The following is a 26,931-nucleotide window of genomic DNA, read 5'->3' as shown; positions in this document are numbered from 1 at the left end:
GTTCTAGGACGATATCAATGAGGGCTCGAAATGGACAGAAGCAGAGGGAACGGCGTTCCAGTTCCTGAATTTCGGGAAACGTTCCGTTCCATCTCGTAAGAAGTGTCTGCCATCCATTCCGGATCCTTTTAATTTTGTATTAAGAAGATAGATATGACCGTTAATCATTATACGAAATAGCTATTTGACAATATTTTTTCATTTATATAGCTTAAGTTTACTTTGAAAACGCTTCGAAGCAAATTATTCAGGAGGTGTGCATTTTGTTAAAAATAAATAAATAGATAAATAAACAAATAAATATATATATATTTTTTTTTCGATTGAATGAAGTGGCTATCGTTCGTGGTTTCTGTGTATGTGAATTTGATAAAGGGATTAAAATTTTCTAAGGATGTGCTAAGTTTTTATAGTGTTTATATATATTTAAGTGTTGTATATACATGGTTAGTTTAAAGTCCCGCACCACCTAAATAACTTTTGAACATGAAACTTGGTGTGTGGGGATAACCATATATTAAGAACTCAATAATGATATTACAGAGTTTTTTCCGGTTTAACCGGAAGTAACTCCAAATCTCTTATTTTAAATGGAGTACCATATCTACTTCACATGGAGTAAGAACCAATGTTCCAATATCTGGAGTTGATTGATGGCGACAAAAGAAGTTAGTAATTTTAATTGCAATTGTAATTAAAGGTAATCTTAAGCTTAAAATGTATTTACTGTGGATGGTGGTGGTAGAAATCAATGTATTGATGTCAGCGTAAAAATAATTATTGTAACCAGGAATTATTTTTGGAATGAAAATGTGACAACACCGTTTGATATCACAAGTATCGATGCGAGCAAAAAAAAAAAAAAATATATATATATATATATATATATATATATCTCCAACACAAAGCCTTCAATATGGGTATTAATTGGACGCGCCGGCTATAATCAACCTTTGCCCGATCGCAGTCTGTTATGCACGAGTCGGCCACTGTCTAGTCCAGAGGCGGGAAAAATGTAAGGAGCAACTGATGCAACCTGCATGGCAACAAAATGACAAAGTAGGGAGAACAAGAAAGAGTGAGACAGACGAATAACAATTCTGTAGTGGTGGATTCCTGCACACAAAATCTGTGCAGGAGAAACGATCGTCACTCATGACACGCTGTAACATTTAAAACAAACCCATTAGATTTTGTCAAACAATATAATTTCTTTGTCAGAACTGAAGTGCAAATGTTTTGCATTCGGCAGTTTCAAAATTTTCTGCCGTATCAAACTTAGAATGTTCGGCGGTGTTACTAGAGGTATTTTGTTTCTGTTTTTCTCTCTTCAATTCTTGTGTATGTATAGCACGTTTCGTCCACACCTGTGGAGTAACGGCTAGCGCGTCTGGCCGCGAAACCAGGTGGCCCGGGTTCGAATCCCGGTCGGGGCAAGTTATCTGATTGAGGTTATTTCCGGGGTTTTCCCTCAACCCAATATGAGCAAATGCTGGGTAACTTTCGGTGCTGGACCCCGGACTCATTTCACCGGCATTATCACCTTCACCTCATTCAGACACTAAATGACCTAAGATGTTGATAAAGCGTCGTAAAATAACCTACTAAAATAAAAAAAATATAGCACGTTTCATGCCTAAAAATAATTTTATTGAATTTAATATCATAAATTTAAGATACTTTGAGAGAAAATAACTTATATAATACTAACTTGAAGCAAACTTTCTGGGAAGAGTTACAAAAAATAAACTTACATAATAAACTTATATATATATATATATATATATTCGGCCAGTGTAAGGGACCGGTGCCCACCCAGCATCATGATGCACTTGGGGAGCTACGATAGGTAGCGAAAATCCGGTTTCGCAAACGAGCTATGACGGCTGGGGTGATCATCGTGCTAACCACACGACACCTCCATTCTGATTGAATGATCGTCCACCTCTGCTTCGGCATGTGGACGTAAAGCCAGCGCCGGCTGTAGCGCCATGGAAAACAAACACACACACACACACACACACACACATATATATATATATATATATATATATATATATATATATATATATATATGCATATAATCAATCCAGATACAATACATTTCTTAATAAAAAAAAATACAAAAAAAAAACGATATTTAGATACATATATAAAATCGCAATTAATATACAGTAGGTGTTGTTTAGTCAGCTGTCCGAAGACAGGTCTGAACCTCACAAGTGATACCAACATGACACCACTTGTGGGGCAACTAGACCAGGAGACAGTATGATAGGGTGGCCAGTAATATAGGTATAGAACATATTAATGTATATAATAATTAACAAATACCAGCCTGTAAACGCTCACGCTGATAACCCCACCCCAAGATTAAAAATAAAGTTAGAATTAATCTTTCCTCAAAAAATAAATAAAAAGAACATATTGCTTACTTTTTATATTGCAACGATCTGCATGACCTTCTGTATAATGTTGTCTTACATTCGTGTGCTGTACTCATAGCAAAATTTTTTAATACAGCAAGCACATAACATTTTCACCTTCCGGAATAAAGAAATATTTTTCTTCCCATACCTCCTTATATCTTCTTTTACGTACGCTTTGAAAAAGACAGCGTGTTGCAGTCAATATATCAACTGTGAGCAATGCAGCACTGATATATAGGATTAGTTTCGTAGGGGGTAGGCTGACTTCACGGCGATCATAGAGTTTGTTTTGTGTCGCGACACACTTTTGCCCCCGCCTGTGGTTTAGTCTAAACTTTACGTTCACGCTGATAGCCGACATAAGCAAAAGCGTCTTGTATATACAAATTTGTATGAATGTGTAATTTATATGTAATACAATTGTTGTAAGTGATTTAATTCGACTCTTGGGTCAAACGCCTGAGATAACAATTATCTTCTATTTTGTTTTGATGAGACAGTTCGGGACATGTCATGTTATCGTAATAGAGAATTGTTTTATTATTTTTACCCGCGTCATAACACATCGTGTCACGCTTGTAAAACATGCATCTTATTTAATCATAAGGTCATGTGCCAGGTTTGTTATTTTTCTTATCGTGTTTAGGAAATTGTTGAAAAACAGATCGTTATTTATGGTAGTGAAAGTGATTCATCGCTAACAAACAATAGGCAAAGAACTTTGTAGATATTTAACAAGTGTGTGATATACTGTAGCTTTAGGAGTCATTCGATCGTCCGATTGACTCTGCCCTCGAGCCTCGTCTGTGGTCAGTGTATGTTGGAGAGTACCCCACACTTTTGATCTAACAAATGCCGTGTTTTTGCTCTAGAGGAGACTCAGTAAAACTCAGTACTTGCATAGGAACATAGGTTTCTAGCGTCATATTCCATTGTTATCTTGAAAAATGATACAATATTTATAATTGAAAATATCAAGGTTGACAAAAACGGACGTTGGGAACCATTCCAAACTGGTATAATACTGACAACAAACACAATTCTTGATACTCAAGAAAGTTGTCTTAATAAAGCGAACTTCAAATATCTTAGATGCTGGGTAGATGCACGTACGATGCGTTAAAAAAAAATATATTTTCTACTGTCCGTTCCAGAAATCCAATCCCGGATGCAAAGAATTGAAAACTGCATTACGATTAATATCAATTTCTCAGTTTTTCTCACAAACGGAACATGGATGTTACGTAGTTTGTGATTCTGAGCAATTAGTTGAGATTCTAGGTACATATGTAAGTAAACCCCAAACAGAAAGGTCTAGTAAAGATGAATGTGAGCTAAAAGAAGTTGATAATTATAAAAAATGATTGTAATTTAATTGAAAATAGAAATAATATTGACTTGAGTGAACAACAAGCTCTTTACTATTTGGTGAAAGATGAGTGGAACGGAGAAAAATTCTCTCCGGTACCGAGATTTGAACCAGGGTTTCCAGCTCTACATGCTGACGCTCTATCCACTAAGCCACAATAAACTAATAAAACTTTTTTGTGGAAATTGACTTATGCCACTTTTCCCAAGCATCGCAGATTTAATCTTTTGAGGTATCTAAATTTTTGTTCTCTTTGACTGATGTTTCAAAATTTCTTTTTGCATCAAAAATACTTTGTGAACTCGAGTCACATTCCACTGTAGAAGTTAACATGGACATTGGTAAATGAGGTTATTTAATCGAACAATTAGATGATTGAACTAATGAAGGCATGCAAGAGAGCCATTATCACGTGTGTCACGCAAAGGCATTGTTACTAACCTACATCACAGGTACTGGACAGTCCAGCTCGTCACTGGTGATCAGGAGACCACAAACGGTGTGCAGAGCGAAAACGTCTAACTGAAAGTTGATTGACTGCAGACCCAATAATATCTGATTACCTCTCTGTGGCATATTGAAGAAAGCATAGACATTTATGAGATTTCAAAATCACGATGATTGAGTTGTTAATATTCTTTTGGTGTTTGGTTTATTTAATTTCTTCGGTATTTTGTAATTACTGCAGATTCAAACTTCAGAATCATGTCGCTACAGACCTGGAATGGTCTCATCATTTTTGTACCGTTATGTTTAGGATGCGTCCATACCGAAAAGTTATAGTTAAATTAATTAATTAATTTTGTAAATTATTCGTGCCTACGAATAACTTTAGGTTCGCCCGCCTTGGCTGTTCAGATGGCGCATACATTTCCCAATCGAGCGATCAGGTCTTCGATTCTCAGCTTGAGCAATGGGAGAGATTTATCTTTCGTCCACGTGGCTGGATGCATGTCCATTGTCATGTGCTGTCATCTGTTGTTTCGGAGTGATCCTGTACAGCGTTGACCACGCGACCAGGGATGCTTGCGGTGTACAGTATCTATACTTCGTTCCATAATTTCTAACAGGAGAAGATGTAAACAGTGCCAGTAAAGGAGAAGTGCAATATAATTGCTATTCAACCAATGGCTGAGGTCTCATTCCATGATTATCTTGAAGTTGGTCGGGGTTGGAATGCTTCAGATCGCCCAACTTCAAGTCAAGCGTGGAATGAGACCTCTGAAATTGGTTGAATAGCATTATACTACTCTCCTCCTCTGCCAGCAATGTTTACATCTCCTGTCAGACGAAGTATAGTGTTGGTCAAAAGATACACCCTCCCCATACAACGCGTTGGTTTCTAAGTTCGTGTGATAGGAGAAGGTGAAACGTGACAGCAAAAAAGGAATAGAGCAATCAGAATATGATATTGTGATCGATGTTTTTTTTTAAATTTACCGTTTTATCGGTCTACGATATCTACTTGTTCAGGACAAGAACTTGGAACTTCTTCATTCTCCATGTCATGGGGATGAAATCCGAAGACCAGAACGGGAAACTGTTAATTTTACTATTCCACATACTATATATCGGTCATTTTATACAGATCAATGATATGCAAAAAAATGTTAGATGTCAACCAGTCCTGACCCTCTACATTGATAATTTGTGGATCATACTACAATATGGCTAATATAACATACTCTTATTTTGCTTTCTTTCTTTCTTTTTTTTTGCATTTTACTGTCTTTTATTGTCTATTGGTAATTTTTTAGGAAGTGTTATACTTTTGTTGCATTTTTGTCCTTTCCTGGTTATGAATGGACATTTTTTATGATGTAGTAGTCTATATTCGAGAACCTACTGCAAATTGCTTACGCAATTCGATTGCGTCTTACAAGAATTTTCCTTATGGTTGCATTAGCTTTGACTTCTAAATCACATGTGTTACGCGCTTCTCCCCATCAACACAACAGCCGCAGTGCCCACGTATGTTTTTCTGTCAATGAGTTCATTGTGATCCCATTCAGTCGTAGATGAGGCGCACCAGAAGACAAATGGCGCCACCAATATCTACACTGCAGTTGTTTATTTCGGAATTTGAAAAAGATTATTTTTGTAGAAGAAATGGTAACATATTCTGTAAAGTGTACAAAGTGGAACTGAAGATAAAAAAAAAAAGACGTGGTATTCAAATTCAGTGAGGCAGTAAAAGACATTCGGAACATTTTCAATTGTTTCTTACTTCAAGACATGCAGATTCTAATAATTGTGACCATTAGCAATTTTTTTTTAGCGATTTGTACTTAATGATGGTAACTGACAATTGGTAAAGGTTTCAGTTACATAATCTCAGAATGTATATTTTTGTCATTGTAATAGTAGTTATTTCAATAAGTAGGTATAAATTATCGTTTGCTTATATGTATGAAACTTCTGTTGTATATTTATTATCAGATTATTAATTTTGTAATCATTGGCGTGGCAAACATATTTGTTCAAAACGTTTCGATTGTGCAAACCATTAAAATTAAATTGCAGTGTTGTCATGATATGCTCCATTATTTACATTCGCCGTAGGCTACTGTACCGCCACTTATGCAGTGAGCGCCAGACATTTGAACTCCCTCCGTACAAGGCTATATTACTCGATAAATTCAGTCTGACAAAAATGTGAAACCTGCTCATAAGCAACAATTAATAATTTGAGTTTTTTTTTTTCAGACTGGTTTACTGAATTGATTTTCTATTAATATGTTAAACATTGATTATTATATTTAAGTATGTAAATAACTGTATTCCACAAATGTGATAATTCTAAGTAAATATAATTGAGGGCTTTGCCGGAAGAGGACCGGATAGACCTATACGCCCTTCGGGAAAACTGTTTAAAATGTAGTGAATAATTACAGTAGCGAAATTTTGTTTTGATTGTACTGTACACACCTACAGGACAGGGCTGCGTGCTTGTACAACATTTTATTCAGGTGCGTTTTAAAATCTTAGATTGCATGTATCTCAATTCGCCATATTGACGTATACGCCCTTCTTCCGGCAAACCCCTCAATTGTAATTGTAAACACATTTGTTCGGATCAAATATCTGCATATTTTTAAGGACAGAACTTACTGTAAATTCTCTCAATAATTTACTATCTTAATACAGTGTTCTCTTAAATTGACTGAGGATATTGGAAATTAAATCAATAACTTTCCCAAAACACGCTATGAAATGCTTCTAATGCCTCTAAGAGTCGAGAGAGGAGGGAAAGTGTTTCTTAAGATAAGCGTTCACTACATCGTATCGCACTCATCGACGAATCGCATGGATCGGAAAAAGACAATATTTGCTGTAATTGTTATGTAACCGCGTTCACTACATCGTATCGTACGCATCGGCTCGCGGTAAGTCCGTCCACGTTTCTCGGATGAGCAACTTTTCCGATGCGTGCGATCGTGGCCTTCTTTATTAAATCAATTTTAATTGCTCAACTGTTACTATTATGATGTGCCATGTTCAGTGTTGCGCCAAAGTGGCAGACGGAAAACTTATTTTGCTTGTAGAAAACTGCGAAGAATTATACTCGTATAATTTGAGGCATTCCCATTACAGTAATCAAGTCATTTCTTATATTATGCAACCAATATCTCTTTCGTTTCTTCCTCTTCAATTAAGATGCATGAAACAATTACAAATTCTTATTCGCTAATATTCATGATTAATAGACCTAACGTCAAAACTCCTGTGTTTTCAGCAATGTCAATATCGTACGTCATATGTTTTAAACAGCTGATAGGGAATCCGATGAGACGATGAGATAGAGCCCATGAACGCACTTCACTTAAAATATCCGTTGCGTGCGATTCGTCCAAGGAGAGCGATACGGTGTAGTGGACGCTTAACTTTAGAGAGTTATGTTAGTCACCAGCGCGTCTGGCCGCGAAACCAGGTGGCCCGGGTTCGAATCCCGGTTGGGGCATGTTACCTGGTTGAGGTTTTTTCCGGGGTTTTCCCTCAACCCAATACGTGCAAATGCTGGGTAACTTTCGGTTCTGGACCCTGGACTCATTTCACCGGCATTATCACCTTCATTTTAATTCAGACGCTAAATAACCTGAGATGTTGATACAGCGTCGTAAAATAACCCAATAAAATGAAAAATGAAAATGTTAGTCACTAGCAACCCTGCTGTTGCTGAAATCTTTCTAAATCTTTCACTAAGTTACAGTATGTTGAACTGAACAAATAATCGACAATCTAATAAAGTACAGTTACTGTAAATTTCTCAAACCTTCCAAAATTAAGGAATGAATAGAATATGTATGTTGTGTGTGACGAAAAAAAAAAAAGGCGTTTCGGTTAACCCGGGCTTCGCTTGACCGATTTTCAGATAAACGGGCTTCTATGCATTTCTAATATTGTTATATTTTCTGTATTTTTTTCTTTTTTTAAATCAACACAATGTTACAAAATTTAGCAATTACACTTTCAAATGTAATACTAATACTTGCATATTTATTATAAAATCTCTCCTTAGAATATTACAAGTGTTCTTTGACATCATTACTATCTTGTTCAGTGTGTCATAGGTTGAAAAATGTTTAATAATGCTGCTCCGGGATTCGAACCCCTCGTCTTTTGCATCGAAATGTGCAGTAACCATTCAGCTAACGGTGTAGACCGAAAAAGTCTGTTTCAAGGCGTAAAAAATATCAATTTCTAATTGTATTCGACATCCAGCATGGATTGTCCCACTCCCAGATAATTGTATACTGTCTGCCCTTCAGTCGTAGGTCACGGAAATCAAACTCATTTGCCAGGTTGACGCGTATGATGCCTCCAAGTTTGATCTGTATGGCTTCCTTCGCCTTGCATGTTCACACGGGCAGCTTCTCGGTGCGTTTCTTTTCTTTCATTCACGTTGTTTTATTTGGCAGCTTTCAGCATCTGCTCACACATGTTGTACTCATCTCACGCGTCTGTAGATTTGTGGTATGTCTCTGGTTTCCACTCTTCCAGTTCTGTTATACGGGATCATATTCGGCCTTGGTAACAACTGCATTCATGCCTTATATCGCAATTGCAATGAATGGAAATGTATATCGCTTCGTGTTATCGTCAAATGTTTTGTCTACGAATTTGATGCTTTAAATAAAATATACCAGTTGCAACGCTTCCCGGAATTAACGTAAGCAGTTATGACATACGGTTTAGATAGGCCAAAGAAAATGGCCGCCAAGGTCAATTCTATTTTATACATCTTGTATGCTTAATTAAGACACTTCTCGGATTGGTGACTGGAAAATATCTATGTGATGCAGCATCGATAAGGCGAGATGTTTATGAGAAAGTGAAGACATTTGTAATCGACTAATCATATAGAAATTTTTATATGCGGATGTGACAATGAATTCTCGATGAAGGGTAATTTGTCTTCATTTTAATGTGTTGACCTTTAGATTAATGTGAATTATGTGCGTGCAATGTACGACAGAACTCCAGACGTTTCCTTCTGACACAGAAACTCTGATGTAATGAGTTATGAAATAAAATGTACAGTATATAGGCCTACTTCAAAATCGTACATTATGTCTCAGTATTTTCTAGGATATAAATTAGTCCGTTCATTGCCGTCATTAACTATAACTCATCTAAGAAATAAACTTGCGGATATATTCAGAGTCTGTTTCCTTTAATAATGATTGTCCCAAACGACGAACACGATCGTGGTATGACCATGCGGGTAACTTTTCAAGTTTCGCTGATTACACTTAGCTATATTAATTTTTTGTCCGCTGGCTTATTTTATGAAATTTCTCATAAATTATTAGACGGATTTTGTTGATGTTCTATATGTACGAGTCAGTTTATCCATAAATTATGCACATGAAATAGGGTAAAGGTTGGTAATATTGTAATACTAATAATATTATGATAGTTCTTTGTGAGAATTTTTTACAATTTTACTGAGCGAGAGGAAGATCGTTTTTTTGTGTCAACTTATTAAAGGAATATTCGTGGACAACTTTCTGCACAAAACCGGTCCTTCTCTCGCTCAGTAAAATTGTAAAAATTTCTCAAAAAGTACTATCATAATGTTATTAGTATCACAATTTTACCAACCTTTACCCTATAATAATTTTAATACAGAATTCAAATCAGAAAAAAAAGGCGATAAACACGAAATCGAGTCAAAAGACATTTCTTACATAAGATGAAGAGAGAAATGAACTAAACTGTGTCAGTGTGTCATAAGTTGTACGTTTGAAAAAAACATATGAGTAGAAATATTTCTAATTTCCGTTGCGAATTTTTTCATTCCACTGCTTGTATCTAGCGAGACAGTTATGAGTAGATTTTAGCAACTTAGCATTAAAAATTTAGTTCTTTATGAATCAGATTTAGCATTTTATAGCACTTTTAATATTATAATTTAGCATTTTGTAACGTTTTTATATGGGACAATTTTTATGGAAATTTTCGTGGTAGAAATTCATTATCGTCAACGTGTGCATTTTCTACATTATCCAGTTAGAATTTTTCAAATAATAAATAAGTAAATGAACATATAAAATTGCAGTTAAATTGTGAACATCAAGAAACATGCCAAAAGATGTTATCCTGACTCATGACTTAATCACTATGATCCGCTACCACATCTTGTTTGTGAGTGAACGGGATCGCATGGCCGGCCAATATTGTACCACCAACACAAAACAGATTAGTTGAAAACTCGGGATAAATTTACAGATTAGTGTCCTGCAATGTTCGAACATGAGAGAGGCAAGCAAGACATTACGAACTTCGCCTTATTTCATATGAAAAACTAATCGCAAGATCTGTACTAAAATTCTTTAGCAGTTAATGGTCGAATTCATAGTCGCCACATATAAAATGAGGAAACACTTAAGTAATTAGCGTTTCCTTTGCAATTATTTTAGATCGTATTGCAGAGACGCTACTCTTTCATATTCGCTGAGCATTCCCTCGACATCGAAAGAAATATGGCAACATGGCTAGATGTGAGAGCTTTCGTACATTCAATTGTTTTTCAACGCCTTCAAATTGTTAAGTCGGCATTATCATGGATAAATTATTATGGCATTATCGTACATAAATGAAGAAGTAAATATTATATAACTAAGAATTGTAGACAATGCCGGGAAAGAATTTTACAAAAGAAGAAAGAAGTGAGCTAGAGCTAAGAGAACAAGTTATGAAATATAGAGATATCGTCGAAAGTAAAACATCTGGTAATTCTTCTCTCTAAAAGAAGAAATTGACCTGGGACATAATTACAGTCCAGTTTAACGCAAACTCCGGAAATATTCATGTAATAAATCATTTTAATTTATTTTTCAGTTATTTTTATGATATACAAACTGAAAGTTTTATCATTATGCAAATGTTAACTGTTTATTCCTTGGGTACAAACGAAGATGCAAATAACACTTTGTTGGGACGTGAATACTTTTAGAACAAATACCACTTAAACCTATCTGAAATGATGCTATAGCATAAAATCTCAAAGCAATCAGTGTTTTCAGCAGTGGTGAAATCGGTAAGCCTCATGGCCGTAATTGTGAATTTCAGTGAGAGACACCAGAATATCCACAACAGTGTTCTTGTCATTGTATTGGCTATCTCTAAAGGATTTCCATGTCTTGGATATATCTTTTGTTTTGCCGAAACACATCTTCATTTTCATTTTCATTATAGAACTCAATAAATTCATCAAAATCATAATTATCATCATCATCCACTGTGTACCGAATCAGCTGATTACAATGCAAATGAGGAAACACTTGAGTAAGCTGACCAGCTACCTTATTTGAATAAGTGTTCACTTCAGTGGGATTTATGAATTGGAAATTGTTATAAGCAACTGCTTAAGGGTTCCCTTACGATAAGTATTGACTATGAATTCGGCCCTAAAACATGAAAGGGTAGGAGTGATGGAAGACAGCGAATATTTTTATAACAAGGTGGAACAAACAAGACATGCCTCCTTCTGCAGACCAAACATAGGCGAATATCGAACTTAGCCATACTCGACAAACCTGAACCGAACATAACGCTTGTAATGCACGCAGCTAGTACATATAACAACAAAGAGAGTATCAGGTAGCTGACATTTCTGTGCTATTCAAACTGTGGAAACTAACATGAAAGTGTGACCAAACGTTTTTTTGCTAAAACACAAAAGTGTCTCATAAAATGTAATTTTGCTCTTATTTTGCAGAAACACATGTAGTTCGCATTTTGTATTCAATTTCGCATTTAATTGCGGGTTAAAAACTATACTAATATACTGAACATGGTTTTAAACATAAAAACAGTAATTTTGATAGTATTTGGGCACATTTCACATTTATCGTCATTGCGAAAATCTACCAGTTACCCTTGTTGAAGAGCGCCACATTGTTTTACGTTTAGCATCCATTGTCATAAACGCATTTTTTTTAGGGAGAACAAAGTATAAGTTCTTTAATATTAGTATAATTTTTAAATGCTGATTTCTTTTAATAGAAAATATTTTAAGAATTACAATATACAATATCGTACAGTAGTGGCAAAAAAAAAAAAAAACCGGACCGACCCTTGTAGCTGATTCCAGAGTCACAGATTCAAATTTTGCTAGTCACAAAACACGTCCATCTTGTGTAATTAATTGTAATAATGAAATTTATTGCATTTGTTCGATTCTTACCGTCTTTTGTTTCCTTCAGTGCCTCAAACTTACAGACGAAAAAAAAACTTTGAGAATTTTATTTTCATCTGGCATCATTATTACATTTCTACCTCTATTCGGCAAAGATAACTGCATATTTTTACATTAAATAGCAGTACATACTTCTGGCTTCACTATCCATATTTAAATTACCACAGTTTGATACAATACACAGCACAGGATTCTTTTGTATCAGCTACAAGGGTCGGTACAGTTTTTTTGCCACTACTGTACATATAGTCAAAGTTACATGCACTATGTAAGTTTATGAAAAATGATTTGCTATATAGGGTTTTCTACTTAAAAAATACGGCTTAAAAGTGAAGCTAATGTCTTATTTCTTTGGTTACAGCGAATGCCCTTTGTGTATAATCTAGAGAACGAAAATTTAATTCTTTAGTTTAGTGCATATTACCTGGATTCATTTTGGTATGTATTTTCAGTATTTGAAGTAAACTGAATTGGTAATATTCGCATATGATGGAGCAATTCGTAAAAACTGTGATGAGAAAATACGTCACTTTCATGACAGTCTCGGCCTCGGTAGCGTAGTCTGTATAGCGCTGGCCTTCTGTGCTCGAGGTTGCAGGTTCGATCCCGGCCCATGTGGATGGCATTTAAGTGCGTTTAAATGTAACAGGCTCATGTCAGTAGATTTACTGGCATGTAAAAGAACTCCTGCTGGACAAAATTCCAGCACACCGGGGATGCTGATATAACCCCTGTAGTTGTGAGCCTCGTTAAATAAACCATTTTTTTCATGATTAATTTTTATTGCAACCTTGTGTTCGAGATATGAATTGTTCCATGTTTCGGAACAACTTAGAGGATCCATCAAGACTGTTTTATCGCCCAACACCTTTAGGCGTCCCTTCTACATCCTGTCCGATACGACTCCAAAGAATAGAACTGCAGTAGGGCTATATGCATTTCGATGCGTTGGATAGGTTATGAGAAGTAGCTTCTTCTAGAAAAGTAAAATTTAATATACCTAGCAATTTTTATGTAAATATTTTGAAATTCCTCGTTGGTATTACGTAACATATATTTTTACAGAACTACTTACATTAAGTTGTCTTAACAGACATGAATTTAATACTGTAGCCTTTACATAGTAGAGTGAGTAGCCAAACGGTCTAATACACAAACATATTTTGTGACGTGAACGGTCTGTTAGCAGTGTTGTGTTACTTTCTTTCTACATAATATTAAAGTAATTCATGATCCCATTTGGTCTCGCGTCGTGGTCTAAGGCATCCTGCTTAGGACTCGCGTTACGGAATGCACGCTGGTTCGAGTCCTCATGGACTAAGGAATTTTCTCCTGAAATTTCGGCCATTATATGGAATCGGTGCTCAGTATCGTGATGCACTTAGCGAACTACGATAGATAGCGTAATCCGGTTACGAAAGCCAGGTGCAATGGCTGGAGGGATCATCATGCTAACCATGCGATACCTCCATTCTGGTTGAATGATCGTCCACTTGTCCTTCGGCATGTGGACGTGAGGCTGGCAGCTGGCTGGTCTCTCTGAGCCCTTGGAGGGTTGTAGCGCCACGGATTATTATTATTATTATTATTATTATTATTATTATTATTATTATTATTCCCATTTTTGTCACTACAGAACAGTGGTGTTTCTATTGACAATACCAAATGTTTTTTCGTTTTTCTCCGAGAGTCAAACATCAATTCAGATTAGCGGCCCGACCCATTGCATAGTTTGGGTGGATACGGTTCTAAACTGTTGCGGTTTAACACTAACATATGCAGTAGACTTTGTTGAAAGAGTGTAGGCTGAAGTGGACCAACTCTTTCTGCATCATGAAAGGATACTAATTGACAAATCGAGATAAAATTTTATGATAAAACTAGTCTTTTAATAGCTCCTGTGTCTCAGAAACTTTACTGTGGCCTAAAGACAACAAATATAAAACTGCAGGAGACATACGCTGTAGGGCCTAGAAACAACATTAAGTTAGGTTATTGGCAACAGTGTTGAATAAGTTTCGTGCAGATTGTGCTGTAAGGCTAAGTCGACCCCATCACCCGCTGCTCTTAGCATTTCTCTCCAGCCTTCAAATCCATGTGCCATACCTCTGATGGTGGTCTGCCGTACCTCACTGATCTGTATTATTCGTTAGATCTCCGGTAGGACGAGATCCTGGTGTGGGGAAGCTTCGGTGTCCGTTATGTAGATCAATGAGTCATTTTTTAATCTACCACCACCATCTACCAATATTTGAACAAATCGCGAGGAACAACTACCATGACGGTCGGCTGATTTGGCGTCACGGAAACACGAGGAATACTCTATTTTTCGAGAAGGTTATGGTCATTGGAGATGAATTGTGGAGTGTTGCATATGTTTTTATTAATTTTCCTTTTCCCTCTTCCAAAATGAAACTGTAGCCAGCAATTCCTACTTGAAGTAGTTATTTTTGTTTAATTGCTAGCACTTTCGAGGCGCAATTTAATTAGTTGCATTTGTTAGGTTTAAACCATATATTCAGAATATTTCGGGACTTGAATGAAGACAAAAGGTTTTCCCTGATTTTTACATATAGGAACACAACAAAAAAAAATGACATTTTGAGTTGTTTTTAAGAGTATTTAATGTACTAATACACTACGTATATCCTCACTATTTATATACCGGAAATCAAATTCACACGCAAAGCGCATCCCTCAAAGTACACGCGCGCTATCTGTTTGTGCTAGTTCAGGATATTCCTATTCTTATCAAGGGAGAAATGGACGTGTGTCCCTGGCGGTGATTCTGGCTTCCAGATGAAATAATTAATGCAATGTTTACGAAGTGTTCTTCACCTGGTTGCTACCACCGTCACCGAGTTGGTATGAGAAGACTTGATCCTCATCATGATCGCCATCGTCATCGATCTGGTGTGTAGTATAGCATTTAAAGCTCCCCGATCGCGTTGCTCATCAGTACTCATCTTTATTCAAGTCGCAGTCACGTAAAGCAGGGTCTTCGATTTCCCTGCCTCGCAGTGTTCATCTTTAATCATTCTTATCCGTTACACTATGCTAAACATCTGCTTATTTAAGGAAATTGATTTGCGAGGTACTCCAGAGACAGCGGGATGAGTGATAATGAGAATGGGCCATTTCTGTAATAAGGCTGTCAGGGGTGGCAGACACAACAACTGCACAGGAAATGATCTTGCGAGAGTACATGTTAAGTACAATACTCGTAGCATTATACTGTGTGTATGGTTTTATAATATTCGCATTTGTGTCTCTAAAAAATGTTTACATCCGCTGCTTCACATGTGCAAGAGAACACTCGACAACGCTTCCGTTTAATACTCACACTGCTCATAGATTTAATTTTTTATTTATCCTTGTGCTAATTTTCATGCCTTTCAATTTTTTACTGTTGTCCTTGTACTAATTTTCATGCTAATAGCATCACGTTGCAGTGGAACTCTGGGAATAGTTCCATCCACATAAGCTCTATGGCTGGTTAATTTCGTTATGTTAAAACCAGAGCTAATATATGAATCTCAAAAAAACACTGATTTCCATTTCCTTCTGTTCTAATGGGTCTCCATTAGTTCATTGTTTCGTCCACCGACATTTCAAGTCTGAGAAACGAAGTCGTGTCCTGACGAATCCGATGTAAAATTTGTGGAGAACAAAGGTAGAAGTCCAGAGATGTCTTCCAGCGAGACATGGAATATCCCTAAGAACTTCAGTCCAAATATCATTTTTTTTTTGGTGAACACGTGATGGAATGAATTGCGTGCCGATTGTGTTGCCAAGCTAAGCCCCACCATGCGCCATACCATGTATTCCTTTCCAGCCATCAAATCCGTATAACATACCGCTGGTGGTGGCCTGCTGTAACTCACAGATCTGTATTATTCGTTAGATTCTCGGTAGGACGAGATCCTAGTGGGAGGAAGCTTCGGTGTCCCTTATGCAGATCACTTATACATACAGGTCCAGTAGATAATGTGTTCGATTCTCGGTAGGAAAGAGGTTATTTATATTCCTCCCAAATAAGGACTAAACATGTCTAAATTAAATCTATAATATTCTCATAGCTGCAGTGCATATGTCTTACAGATTACTGTGCTCTTAACTGCGGAATCCCGGCCAAACAAGTCACTCAACTGAGTGCACTCCTAATATAATGGCAGTTAACATTGGACATATGTCAACAAATATGCCTAACTTGGAGTCGGGGCACATAGGGAAACATTGGAGGAGGATTCGGTCCGGTGCTGTGGATTGAATTCGGCGTAGCTCAGTGGTCAGAGCGCTTGGTACATAGAACCAAGGACCCGGGTTCGATCCCCGGCGCCGGATCGAATTTTTCTCCTCAAATATTAATTGTCAATATTACAGATATTATTCTGTAGGACGAATTAATAAATCTATAATAAATTTCCGCTATTTCTTAATTAAATTCATAATCTCTCTTTATTTCTGGCATTTTACATCGGTGAGATATATGGAAGCGTGGACTTAGATACATGTCACGCGGCCCCAAACAATAAAATAATGTTGAAGGATTATAAAATATTCCTATATGCCACTGTCTTCTAACTAACTTGTAACTTAGATGGTTCGACAGTGATTTTTAACCGAAGCCAGCTGAAGATGTCAAGGATTTCTGAGAGTCTGTTAGCAATGAATTACGCAAATAACCACATCAGTAATGTAAACAAATAACACATCTCAAGTGCGACTACTTTCTAACGACGCAGCATATGTACACGTTGCAGCATCTCACTGCAAATTTCAGGTATTAAATGGACATAATTTTGTGCTGGTAGTGGTAATTAGGTAGGTAGAGATCACAACACATAACTGTAGTACAGATACGAGGTCTGTGGGGACCCGCGACATGTGAACAAGGGGATAGAAATAAAAATTCGTGAATCGTAGAAAATGCATTGTTGGATTTCTCGACAACTATGAGATCCGTTCGAAAACAACTGCATGTCGAGATGTCTTGGTAGCTCAGTTGGCAGAACATTGATTTACGACTGCGAACCCTGGCTTTCTGCATTGTTCAGGGAACGTGACGGGGACGTGAAAGTAGGGAATTTGCTAAGGATTATATTTATTCCTCACTGTTACAATCTATATCAGTTGCTGTGGGTAGGCGTTTCAGTGTAAGTAACATTTTTGTGCCAGATTGTAGAAGTCTCATTACTCACATAGACCTGCTGTATTTAGGCCCAGTTTCACCAACCTGTGTTAAATATTTATCATGTCGTTAAGGCAGTTTAACAGCAAACTTAACGGAAGATATGTTTAATCAACTGTTGTTACTCCTTGCATTATGCTCTGTTCTAATGCAGGGGCGGACAGGCAATTGTTGTTTCATAAAGCGAACAGCAAATACAAACTTTCAATCTCATTAAGAGAACATTACTGTATGTTCAATTTACATTTTATTTAACAATATTGCTCCATTTTTAAAGAAACATTGGTTTACTGCACAAAATCATACGAACTTTTTCTCTAAATAAAAATTTTAATCTCTCCCGCTTCCGTAAGCAATATTATTTTTAAAGAAATTTCTCGCGTGATTTTCGAAACGGGGTAAGAGACTCCCAGTTTCTAGTAATCGTTGAGAAACTGCTACAAAAGTTCGCCGATTAGATAACCTTTTTTGCGGAAAACGTCGACGGTACATCCTTCTTGCCGCACTTGAATTACGAAGACTTTCTCCATAAATTAATAACATCATGATATTCCTGAATTGTTAAAGATATTGTAAGTTGTTTACCGAATAGGTCTACATGTACTGAACTTCTATCCGCTCGGCAGGAGACCCATGGACAGGGAGTTTGAACTCAGCTGATCTGTACGTCTGTGCAGCCTGCTGTCAACAGCATGAATCCTGCTAAACGTGTTGCCACGTCTCTCACGCCAGAATATTAACAAATTTAAGCATGCATTATTTAATTTCATGAAAACGTAATAGAACACAAATATTTATTTAAACAAATATTAACTCTTTGCTAGATATCCTACTGATGTAATTATTTTCGTAATTTTACTCACGATATAAGCAGTATAATGCAAATAAAATAAGGAGAGAAATGTTTTTTCTGGGAAAACTATAACGCTTTGACCCTATATTGTATGGACATTTTTTTACCCTATAGACCGTCCCCGAGGACTGTGAAAAGGACGACACTTACACCTCTTACACTCTGTATAGCGTACTCCCGCAGTTAAATCCTTAACGTTCTGTTACAGGCTGCCAGGAACATATATTACAAGCTGCATTATTATATTGATATATATTTGTAGAGATATATTCATAAGTATTAAAATGATTGATATTAATATTAGCACTGCATCCGCAGTGAAGGGATGTGTGCTTATTAACGTAGGCATTCACATGCTTATTATTCCGTATTAATAATTAGATATAGTTGCAGATTTTCGAAACGGTATTTCTGTATTTCACTAATTTAACAGTTCACATGTAATTATGATTAATGACGCGTGAAAATATGTTAGCCATCCGAGATATGAGAATAATGTTAACGCTTACTATTGTATTCAGCATCACAATCATCTTCATTATCTGTTGGTTCTACTTGATCCTATAATTAAAAGGATCTTTGCACCCATGTCAACTTTGAGAGTGAAAATATCACCGCCAGTTTTCAAACATTTCACTGTATTTTATGCATGACCCTTCTTAGCAATCCTCTTAATAGTTTCATAACATTGATTTGTTTCACAGTTCGTGTTTTCACATTCAAATGACGATTGAAATCTTGGGTTAAAAATCATCTTTTTCCTTTTCCCTTATGGAAGTTCCATCATTACGTTCGTCTTCAACTACTTTCTTATAATTAGTTGCTAGATGTACTAAAATAATTATGTTTCTAATAATATGAGGTAAAATTACCGCTCCTTAGACGTTTCTTTTTCTCGATTTCCGTTATATGTAATTATATTAGTCTCTAATACTTCCATAATGTAAAAATACAATTTTCGGCCAAAACAAATGACTACACCACAATTATAGACACATTTAGTAAACTTTCTTACAATCATTTATTTTTTTGATTCCGGTTACATTGCTCTTCTTCATGTTACCTAACCAAAGTATTTCAAACACTATTACACTAACAGGATGTTTAATTTTTAGCAACACGTTAACATGCTGTTAGCGTTATTTTAACGAAGCTTGGTGAAAGTGGACCTTAGTATGACAGAGAAATTACATTTGAAAACGGACACAAAGGAAACAGCGTAACAAGGTATAATCACAGTCTAGTATATACAGACACGAAGTCAATATGTAGTAAATATGCATCCATAGATAGTTGCTAACCACTAGGATCGCTAATATCGTCTCATTACAGACAATGCGAAATAGTACCGGCATAGTCTATTCCTAGCACCCTCACAACTCAAGCTTCGTGACTGCATATACTAGATTGTGGTATAATGTTAATCTCTGGTTAACAATTGCGTCTAAATTACAATATTTTCTAACGAAAGAACTAGTAGTGCGTTTGCATGCCATATTTCTAGATGAGAAATTACTAGTTTGACTTCTTGGGCTTTCTGTTTTCATTGATGTCATTTTGTGTTCAATACAAGCAAATTTTTTTCAGTATATTCTGATAGTTTACATAACCTCTAAAATCATTCTCTTCAAAAAGAAAATAGAACTATAGCGCCTCAAAAGAAATATACAGAATCTGTTCACTTGCGGAATTATGCATTTTTTCCTCCTTACTACTGCTTCCGGACGCGTTTTTCGTGCTTTTCCTTAGTATAACATGCAAACCGGAACAATGAAACTATTGATATCGAGCACCAATCTGTCAATTCTATTCACGTTCTCCAACTTTCTAGAGTGAACTGAAGTAATAAATATGGACCTATGGCTTGGGACGCACGAGACAGGGTTTAGATTTACAACAGAGAAAGGCAATAGTTATTTACAATAGTATTGATAGTACGATCGACTGTTTCTACTATCGATAGTCCTAGCGATAGTTATAATCAAAGCTATCGACACTTTCGATAATAATTACAAACTTTTTTTGTTAATTGGTTATAAATTGAATATATTTCTGAATTTATATCTAAACACGTACTAAACTATTAATTTAATAATATATACTGGATTGAATCTGAATTACATATCTATAACGCACGATATTATAATCTATCCTTAAAGTCCCATCATTAGCCTCAGTACATTTTTTTAACATGTGGCAATTGTTCCAAGGATAAGTTTCCCATTAAAATAAGCATTTCCACTTTGTTGGGATGCAGACGATTTCGCCTTTCATTGATAAAGTTTTCGCTTTTGAATTACAGTCTTTCCGAGGGAACTGAAGATTCCAGTGAATATAGATACTTCCTGACCAAATTACTTAATTGTGAGTGAATGGTGTATGATAAAAGAATGGATAAGTGGAAACAAAATACTGAATTTGCTTAGTTAAATATGAAAAATAATGAGTGCGTCCCTGAAATTTGCGTAGCAGTTAAATAGGGATTTAATGTAAACAATTTAATTACTTGATAGTAAAGTTGAGTTTCTATATTATAATTGAGGATAACTATATTCCATAATTTTGTAGATTAATAGAGGCCATGAAAGCTGGTTCCAGCCAATGAGAAAGAGATCATCCAATGTCTCAGCTCTCATTATAAACGGACTGTATCATTCCCGGGCTTACTCTGCCAACTATGCGAGATATGTAGAACGCTTTTTTCTACCCATGATTGCAAAGTGAAAAGTCGTGAGTCGTTCGTTTGCGATTCAAAATAATACTTAGATGAGTTCTGAACAAACCGTAAATGAATCGTTACAAACGATTCTCAATGTCTGATTGAATCCCTGCAAAAGAATCGTGTTGCTCAGCTCCAGTTTGAAACCCTTATAATGTTATGAATGATCTTCCTATTATTCGATGCTATCAATAGTCGCCAGAAATAACAATAATATTGGAAACAATTTGACTATCGATAGTTCCGATAATTGAAGTCGTAACTATCGATATTATCGATTATACTCTCGACTCTCGCCCATCACTAATTTACAAGAATGTATATGGAGAGGTGGTAGATTAATTCGTTCCGAAGCAGGTTTTCTTCTAACAGATATTTTATTCGCAATAAACTCTATCCATTGTTTATATCACGTCAGGTATTCTGGATTTATGTATACATGCGTGCCCAACATCTCTCCAGTATATCGACGTTAAACATCAGCAAGAAATTTTAATCGTAGTTAAATAAGTAAACAAAATTTACAGAAATTTCTCGGCATACCTTATCTTTGGTCCCACATGATCAGAGTTGTACCGTGCGCTTAATGTAATGTAGAAGAGAAACAAAATGCTGAATTAGGGTAAAACTATAGGGGATGTCGGGGCAAATTCGGCACGTTAAGCGAAACATTCACATAAGTGCAACAAAAATGCAATTTGTGTTTCAAACTTTTAATGATCAATCCACTTGGTATATTTAAATTATGTATATGGATTAGAATTTACAAAAAGTGAAGCATTGAATTAAACAAAAATCAATTAAAGATGCAACATTTGCTGAAGTTGCCCCACACTCTGGCGAAAATTCGTCAGTATTTGTATCCACAACAAACAAAAAAAGTATTTCCAAATTCAGATTTGATTTACAATATAACAAATTCTCACAGGACTAAATTTAACATCTGCATATATCATAAATAAATTGTCCGAATACATTTTACATATCTGCACATTATTCATGTGCTCATTACTTGCACTCTTTGCACATAGCCCATTCTTCCTGTGTAAGTCCATATTGTTCACTGCAATGTATGCAAAATGTTTCTTGGTCATCAATGTTAACTTTATTTTTGTATAGCTCATCTTGTATTTCTTGTTTAGACGATTTTCTGACTTAATGAAAGCCTCAAGTCAGGCAGATCCAGCCTTCTTCCAGGTTAATCTTCGAGATTCCACTCCAGACTTAAAAAAAATATTTTCTGCAGATTGATTGCACGATACTTCAAATTGTCAGCCACATCTAGAGCAAGCACTATTTTAAACCTAACTTTATTTTGTACACCTGGTGCTGGAAAATCTACTTTCAGTCAATATGGAAGTGTAGTTCGTGGCACTTTTTTGTGAAAGGTGACAGGCTTTTCCTCTCTTCTTAAATCTCACTTAGAGCTTTCTTGAGTGCTTCCTGGTCATATTTGTCTTTAGTTTTCCTCTTTTAATTTTGAACCACTTTACCGATAATAAATAGCCAAATGAAATGTGTAATTGGTTTAAATTACTTTAAATGCCATAATTACTTATTTTATTTAGCTAAAAAACAGTACAGAAACCTTTTATCTTCCTGTCCATGGGGCAAGATTGGCAGTTTTCTGCCGAAGTTTCCCCAATTTGCAGGGAAAAAAATATTAATCAGTACCCCTATTAGAGGCTTGCAACCTGCTTGCCAAGTTCATAATCTGCTACAGATGTAGTCATTCCAAATAATGGTGCCACTAACTAATACCGTCTTGTTATGGGCTCCTTATGACATTCAATATCATAATTATAATAAGCCATGAGTTAAAAAAAATGTATTTACCTGTCAAAACTGCAAATATCTCTCCACACCATAAAAGCGTTATTCACAGCAAGCTGCCATGTTTTCTCAATACACTAGCCTCTAAACAAGTCCCTATTTGCTAAGGTCTTCGAAACAAATGCTATGACGATGTTGCCCTTAATGCCGAACTTACCCCGACCTCCCCTAACGGATATTTAAACGTTGATAAAGATATACATAAAAATATATTACGTAGCATTTCGCCCACTCCTCTCGTCAAAATCGAAATCTTAGGCGCTGAATTTGTATTATAGAATTTGTATAAAGAAAACATTGGTGTTTTGACGGATGTTATTCTCCCTCAAAAGAACGTCAAAACCCTGCAAGCTTCACTTTATTATAAATATACATCAGATGTTACGGCATTTAAATGGGTTTCAGGCGCCTGAGAAGGAAATAAAGAGAAGTAAAAACGCCATTAAAATGAAAGACTGTGAATGAAAAAGACATTAAAATATGAGCATAACGAAAAAATGAAACAAACACGTCTGTAGAATAATACAGGGAATACTCAATAATCAACATATTTGGATTAATTCTTTATGTTTACTAAGATACTGGCCTCGATTTATGCAAATTCTAAGGCAGCTTTAACGTTGCATAGGAATCACAGTTATGGGTTCGAATTCCTCGCACGTCGTAGGTCAATATGGTGTCCTATGTTGTTTCAGGTGTTTGTTCTGGTGCATTCTTCATGTCGTAGGAGCCTCGTTGTATGTGAATTGAGTATCGGGTTATATTAGAGATATAAGATTAAAATCCGAGTAATGGTACGAGAAAGCTCTTCATAGATATTTAGAAAGATACATTATTAAAATTTACTGCTTATTTAAAAAGCAACACATTGTGACAAACCATAGGTTGTAACCACGGGACTATGAATGGATCCTTTAATATTTAATTTGTTTTAAGTGAAAAACGTGACAGTGAATATCTGTTTCTATGAAAACATTTCAAGTGCAAAGCGAGACTAGGAATTATGTCATAAATATAAAGGGAAGGCAGAATGAAATATGTTACACATAATAGTACATTATGCAACGAGCCTATAATGGTAGTAATTAAGACGCGAGTATGTTTATGAAACGAGCGCAAGCGAATTTCATCATTTTCATAACGAGCGTCTTAATTACCATTATAGGCAAGTTTCATACGACTTTTTATGCTCGACCATATTTCTAACTTGAAATTATTCATAAGTGTTCATGTTATTCTTATCAGACTGGGGAGCGGAACTGACCTTGTGCAATATCTCGTAAATTGTGAGATGTGCGCAGACGCGAAAGTATTGATTTTCTCCTAGAAACAAATGTTATTGACCTTGATATAATCTAGAGTGTAAAATAAAGATTAATCTTGATATAACCATGAAATTGATTTAGACATTGAAAAACGAGATGACAAATTGAATTTATTTGAATGTTATTTACAATTAACGCTAATTAATATAGTAACAGAACATAACCTTCTGCGACAGTATTGGATTTCCAGCCTCCGTGACGTTTCGCTAGTTGTCTTTCGATTGCATATCCGAGAATAATCGATACTTGCGCTTTCGCATTGCTACAATGGTGTTTTCTGATTGGTGGAACACCTGAACTTTAATGAATAGGTGTACTTTAATGAGGTCCATTAAAGGGCTGCTACCAGGTGTATAATTACTACATTTCGGCATGGTTGAGCATAAATTAATTTTGGATACATATTGACATGCTAAAATAACAAATAATACTCGTACTATGTTGCAGAAATGACATTTCAAAATATATTCATCGGTTATGTAACATAAACACTTGTAATTTTTCTATTTGTAAGGCGTTGAGTTGCAATGTTAGAATTTCGGCATTGTGCCTACATACAAAATTACATAAATATATCACTACTTTTATAGGATAAGAGATTGAAATGCGACAGTACTGATAGTGAGATATTAGCTGACATAAATCATCTATGAAAATGTTAACATTTTTTGTAAGAAACTTAACAAATTGTGTGTTTTTATAGAAGTAGGCCTACTAGTTAATTGTGTTAAAAAGTACGTTCAGGAAATAAATATTTTCATATAGGGTCAAGTAGGATTAATATTATACAGTAAAAAAAAAGTGTTAGGCCAATTTGATACACACTTTAAAATGTACCAAAGGCTCAGTTTGAAAATGTTTAAAAAGTGTGATTATGGAGATATATTTTATGTCCCTTAAAGAGTAATAGGCAACCTAGATGTTGATATAGCGTCGTAAAATAACCTACCAAAAAAATAAAAAATAAAGAGTAATAAGCACTTCTCTTGACATTATTAACATGGTGAAAGAAAAAAAATTATCTGCTCTCATCAGAATGTTTACTTGTAAGACTAAAACCTATCTTCCCCCTCCATAGCCATTTGTGATATAGCCACGGCACATGATAAGGTCAGAGGACAGGTCTTGCCTCCTCTACTCTACAATACATTGAATCTTCTATGATTTTCATCCTAACCATATCATTTTTTTATCTTATGAAAATTCTGATTGCCAAATTTGGGGATGCGCTATTTTCTTCTTTTGTGTACATAGACCTGTCCTAAATTGTTGGTCATATTTTGTTCACATTCATTATTCACTAATCGATATAGCCCTATTTGGAAATAATGGAAATGAAATATAATAATGTTACTGAGAAATATTTTTTTAATGAAGATACACAAGGGCGCTCATTTTGAAGAAAGATCACAAATTAGTTCATGCTTATTTTTATCATGTATAATAAACTGGCAAACGAGACAGACCAGTAAATATCTTCTGGAAAAGGATTATTTATATAATTATCTATACTTTTCGTTAAATATATATTGAAGTACATACTGTGAAACAAATAGGAGAGGCACGGCCTTTTGCCCTCGAATTCTTAAGGGGATTAAAGCTGCGAGTATTCAAATGTTTTTTATGCATGAGTACGTTTTTTTAAGCAAGGTATTAAGAAAAGAAAGATTCTCAATATGAACTGCTAACATATCTTAACATTCATATGAATTTCAAATGCCGATTTCATAGACAACATTAGAAATAATATTGCAATATTAGGCCTGTGTATAGCTGTTTATGCAAATTTAATTATGTGTTTATATATGCCAGATATATTTTTTGGGGATTATTTGTGTTTTAAATTGCAGTTTAAGAAATCAATTTGTGAACAGCAATATCATTCATGAGACACAGTTTTGTTTTCCTTATCTTTATTAAGTTATCCTTATTGTATATATATATATATATATATATATATATATATATATATATATATATATACATACACAATATTTCCTCGGAAAATTTTTAAAATTGCTGCTTCAGAATAGAAAACACAGAAGTTGGAGGCGATTAGATAAGGATAACTTAATAAAGATAAGGAAAACAAAACTGTGTCTCATGAATGATATTGCTGTTCACAAATTGATTTCTTAAACTGCAATTTAAAACACAAATAATCCCCAAAAAATATATCTGGCATATATAAACACATCATTAAATTTGCATAAACAGCTATACACAGGCCTAATATTGCAATATTATTTCTAATGTTGTCTATGAAATCGGCATTTGAAATTCATATGAATGTTAAGATATGTTAGCAGTTCATATTGAGAATCTTTCTTTTCTTAATATATATATATATATATATATATATATATATATATATATATATAAATAATAAATATTTTCCATTCGTATATATTTCTTTGGCCTGTTAATCATTTTCACTGCAGTTCGAAGTTTTTGCAGTAACGTAATGGCGCAACGCGTTTCAAGATGGACGTAAACATTACGACGTCA

The 26,931-nt window shown here is 35.3% G+C and overlaps 1 protein-coding gene and 1 non-coding gene across 7 annotated transcripts in view; both read left to right on the top strand.

The window, feature by feature from the left end:
- Positions 1–26,931, top strand: part of dome (cytokine receptor domeless) — an 888,032-nt gene that overhangs the window by 149,243 nt on the left and 711,858 nt on the right. The window lies entirely within an intron of this gene.
- On the top strand, positions 16,774–16,846 carry TRNAY-AUA (transfer RNA tyrosine (anticodon AUA)). The gene has a single exon. It is a non-coding gene; the product is annotated as a tRNA-Tyr (tRNA).

Source organism: Periplaneta americana, chromosome 10, assembly GCF_040183065.1.
Source record: "Periplaneta americana isolate PAMFEO1 chromosome 10, P.americana_PAMFEO1_priV1, whole genome shotgun sequence".
NCBI lineage: Eukaryota > Metazoa > Arthropoda > Insecta > Blattodea > Blattidae > Periplaneta > Periplaneta americana.
Note: the sequence above shows the minus strand (reverse complement) of the source record. Positions and strands in the feature narration are given on the sequence as shown.